Source organism: Nuphar pumila, chromosome 2 (assembly GCF_984573655.1).
Source record: "Nuphar pumila chromosome 2, dmNupPumi1.hap1.1, whole genome shotgun sequence".
Lineage (NCBI taxonomy): Eukaryota > Viridiplantae > Streptophyta > Magnoliopsida > Nymphaeales > Nymphaeaceae > Nuphar > Nuphar pumila.
This window is the reverse complement of record NC_143250.1, coordinates 146,450,451-146,455,994: the sequence shown is the minus strand read 5'-3', so window position 1 is coordinate 146,455,994 and position 5,544 is coordinate 146,450,451.

Below are 5,544 nucleotides of genomic sequence, written 5' to 3'. Positions count from 1 at the left end.
GTGCAATGCCGGCGCTATCGGCTATTTCAGCCATTGCAGCATGCGCTACAGTTACTTTACGATGTGACCTTAGCATAGCAGTCATAAATGATGCAGATAAATCATGATTATGATCACTGATTAAAGTACGCACGACAAATTTCCCATTCAGATGTCTTCTCAAAACCAATCTCGCCTGACATCCACATCTTGATTTTGGCATGCTCCTTGTTGGATTTCCCATTGATTTCTTCCAACCTTGCTTGGAACATACATATGTCTTTCTAACCAAGACACCCAGTGCAGTTTTTGACCAAGAAAACCTTCTCACACTGAAGCCAACTTTTAAGGCATAATCATTGTAAAATTTATATGCATCTTCCTCGTTATTAAACTGCATTCCTTCTACAGGAACATAGTCACGTGTAATTCCATGTACATTCTCAGTTCCTACTGTATGAAAATCTACCTCATTATTCAATTGCATTTCTTCTGCTGAAACATTCAAGTCAAGTGTACTTCCGTGTACATTCTCGGGGCCTACACTTTTATTATGTGCACTGTCATCAAAATCTACCTCATTATTGAATTGCATTTCTTCTCCTGAAACATTCAAGTCAAGTGTACTTGCGTGTACATTCCCGGGGCCTACACTTTTATTATGTGCACTGTCATCAAAATCTACCTCATTATTGAATTGCATTTCTTCTCCTGAAACATTCAAGTCAAGTGTACTTGCGTGTACATTCCCGGGGCCTACACTTTTATTATGTGCACTGTCATGGTAGTCTAACTCATCATTAAATTGCATTTCTTCCACTGGAACATTCAAGTCAAGAGTGGGTCTAATGCCTGCACCCTTCTTTTCATGTGAATTGTTAGTGCAGATGTTCAATACTTCAGTTGCGTCATAAGTATAGATATTCAATTCTCTAGATCTTTCGATGGATTCAGCTACATCGTCTTTATTACAACCTGATGATAAGCTCAACAATGTTTTAAGCAATATATCAATTTGTGTTTTGCAGCAAAATAGCAAACAAATCGAAATTAACTAACAAAACGGGAGTCTGTTACTAATACAGCGGTTTGAGATACAATGCATACGATGAATGAATGTAGGATACCTGATGGGGTAGAGGCCCTTCCTAGCATCTGCAAACAAGCATTCTTGTCAATAGGTCCCAGCGTCTTACAAATATCGATAAGTTTCCAACCTTCGTAAGAACAAGATCTACCTGCAATAACTAGACAATGCCTTAATGGCACATAAGACGACATGCCTTTTTCATCGATCGCATGATGAGATGAAAATCTACTCACGCTGCCTTAATGGCACTGGTTGGAATGTTTGTGCATCATTGCTTTCTTCGATAATGCCTAACAACAACGTCAAATAAAATAAGACAGTGGAATGTTTTGTAAGCAATATATCAATTTGGGTTAGCAAGCGGCATAGCTTTACTACGATTTAATCAGGATGCATATAACAACGGATACCACTAGGGTTAAGCAAGTCAAAGCAACGATTTAATGCATGACAGTATCAAATCAAGTGCAGTTTGATGTTTGCTTATACTGAGCATCGACTTATCGCTTACCATGCCAATAAAATACACATGTCGTACATGTGTGTTGACGATAATGATCTCATAATATCCACGAGGCTCTAAAGCGAGTTTAATAGAAGTCGCTGAGAGAGCAGCGATATGCATGCGAAAATCGGCCCGCCATTCGTGTAACGATGTGTTTCTGCATCCACATGTTTTCAAAGTCTGTGTACAAATATCTTACAAATACATATTACATGAAATATAATATCTTACACAAACGATATGTATGCATAGCGATTTGTAAGATATTGAAAATCGATGCGGCAGTTCAGCATAATAACTTACAAATCGACGATACAAAACCATACTATCTAAAAGGTTGATAAATATATCACACAATAAATTACAAATCCATAAGGAAGAACTTGAGCATAATAGCAAACAAATCGATATTAACTAACAAAAATGTATCTCACAAAAACGGGAGTCTGTTACTAATACAGCGGTTTGAGATACAATGCATACGATGAATGAATGTAGGATACCTGATGGGGTAGAGGCCCTTCCTAGCATATGCAAACAAGCATTCTTGTCAATAGGTCCCAACGTCTTACAAATATCGATAAGTTTCCAACCTTCGTAAGAACAAGATCTACCTGCAATAACCAGACAATGCCTTAATGGCACATAAGACGACATGCCTTCTTCATCGATCGCATGATGAGATGAAAAGCTACTCACGCTGCGTTAATGGCACTGAAAGGAATGTTTGTGAATCTTTGCTTTCTACCATGATGCCTAACGACAACAAAAATGAAGAGAAGACACTGGAATGTTTTGTAACGCAAGACAGGCACGAGAAGGCGACAGTGTGCTGTACAACAAGATAAAAAACAAGGCGGAAAGCTAGACTGGAGACGAAGGCAAAGTTTTGGTTGATAATGGAAGCAACTGTTACAGCAGATGGCGCAGGGGTTTAATGAATAGGGAACGTCTCCACTTTAAATGGTTAACATCAAACTTTCTGGATGGAGGACTTTTTTGTCTTTTTATCGACCGGTCGTTTCACAACTTTTGAATGGAGGATATTTTTGTCATTTCCTCGAACCGTCATTTCAGGGCAGGAAAAGCAAGTAAGGGTGATTCAGTCTTTGCAACAACACCAGAGTCCGATGCAAAGTTATGTCAACATACACGAGAATACGAGCCCCATGTGCATGAATACGTGGCGCTCATTCGATCCCCCAAACACAGACGTGGGATTCAGTGAATCATCGGGGGCGAACATACACCACCCTCTCCAGACTACCAATCTCGCCGCCTAGTCCCAATCCCACAAGCATTGCTAAGTGTCATGACTATTCTACACATTTCATGCGGGGCTGAGTGCAGTTGTGGGACTCGTACAGTGCTGTCACGTGACAACTCCTTCATTTTTTCCTTTCTTTTATATATATAGTCACTATAATATGAGAACCGAATGTGTTTGGCATGGTGAATTTGCTAGGAATTAATCAACCATTGGATTGTGTATTTTTTATGAAAATGTGATTTTTGAATGCTTAATATTTATGAAAATTATGAGCCATTGATCTTAAAGCCTTAAAAAAATGTCATTTATGCATCAAAATAGAATGATTCAAGAGTTGGTTCTTATAAAACTAAGCATGTATCCATAAAGTTAGATTCAAGAGAAAAGAATAAAAAATTAATGAAATCACTGTTCACACATTAGTTTTCATATATATATATATATAATGAAATATGTAAATTGGTATGCATCGATATTTTTATGCATTTTTATTTTATTTATTTTTATAAAATTTTATCATACTAATGTGATCTAAATGCTTGTTTTTATATAAATAAACTCTTAGATCATTTTGTTATGTTATTCTATTATGTTGTATAAGAAATATCTTTTAAAGCTTAAAAATTAATAGCTCAAAATTTTCATAAATATTCAATCATACAAGATCACATTTCTTGATCCAATTACAAACGATGATCCAATAGTTGATTTCAAGCAAATGATCCACACCAAGGTTAGATTTGCAAGAAAAAACTTATAAAAACTCGATTCAAACTAGTTTGTATAATTTGTTGGTTTCTCTCTCTCTCTCTCTCTATATATATATATATGATTTATAGGTACAATCAAACTAGCAAATGGGTGAAACCCCTTTGTTTGTTTGTTTTTTTCTCACATCTAACATCATAGATGTGATCTACATGTTTTAGTGGGAATTGACTACTAGATTGCCTGTATCTGAATTGTATACATATTTTTTCGATGATAAAAAAGAACGGCTATGGAGGCAACAAAATTTTCCAACTTATAAAAGCATGTTTTTCATAAAAAAAACATGATCCAATACTTTGTTCCTACTAAATTGAGCATTGTGAATACATCTATGAGGTTAGATTGTATCAAAACAACTCACAACATGTGATTCAAACTCAATTGTAGGTACATCAATCGTAGCATATATATATATAATGTGTGGACAATACTGATTTTCAAATTTTCCTGACCCTATAAATGTGTTCAACATTATCTATTTGTTAGGAATGAAATGTTGGATCAAGTGTTTTTTTATGAAAAAATATGATTCATGAATTTTAAAATTTATAAAAATTAGAAACCATTGATTTTGAATTCTTATAAAACCTATTTGCATGTCATTCATATTAAACAAACTATGTTCATCATGTCTGTAAGGTTAGATTCCAAAAAAATATTAAAAAATAAAAAATTTACACTATCCATTGTCCACACCCTCCGTAATTCTTAAGAGGAGCCAATCACTATAAAGAGAGAATATGTATACTGGAGAGAAAAAAATAGAGTATATATATATATATATATATTCTATTGTTTTATCTTTCTTTTTCTCCCTCAATATACATCATCTCTCTCTATTATATATATGTAAAATTTTAGTAGGAAATCCGTTTTGCCCTAAAAGCGTGTTCAACATGGCTAAATCCAACTAACCTTAAAAGTGTGTTCAACATGGTTAGCCCAACAGTGAGTGAGATAAAGGTTAGTCAGGTGCAGAGGCACACCTGAGCAGGTGCAATCACATTGCACACCAAAAATGTGCTGCTTTACCAGATTACCCTCCATCTCACAGTTGTGCCACACTCTGTTGACCGGCTGTACTCAGAGATGGAGGGCAGTCAGGAGCAGCAGCACACTTTTAATATGCAATGTGATTGCACCTGATCCGCACTATGAATATTAGGTATTGAGGAGTATCAATGGGTTGGGTTTACATTGTCCCCACCCGCACCTGACCCTATAGGGTCTGGGTATGGTGATACATAAGAAGACTCGATTAAGTCCTAGGTCTGAACCCGAAGATCCGATTAGTATATGGATGTGGGTAAAGTTTGTAAAAATTTATAGTAGACCCAGGCTCAACATGAGTTCCGATAAAGACCTACAAATTTTCAACGTAAAAATGATAAAAACATTATTTTGCCTGATATGGCCAGGGTCTGGTTCATGTAAATTCTTAACGGGTCCGGATATGGTTTCTCTTATGGTGGGTCCGGTGTCAGGTCTGGTTATACTGGATTCGAATCAAACCCGACCCGTTGACACCCCTACACACAACTAAGCGTTTACCACGTCCGAAGCCTGATTTTTTCAACTGTATTATTTGAACACATTGTGGGGTGGACCAACAAATTTTCAAGCTCTTCAAGTACCGAAAAAACAATAAAATAACGAAAAAAATAGTCTTTACAAAAAAGTATGGCATTAACGAAAGTAGGCAACATTTTAATCTTCATGAGCCATGGACCAAAACCTGCACTACGCCTTCTCGGACCCACCACCGCCAAAAAGCCTCAATCTGAGAGCCGTCCATCTCAGAGATGGACGGTGAAGATGGGAACGAGAACGAGAACGAGAATGCCGTGTGCTCTCCTTCGTCATTGTTGCGGCTTCAAAGTCCACCCCTTCTTCGTCATTGTTGCGGCTTCAAAGTCCACCCCTTCTCTC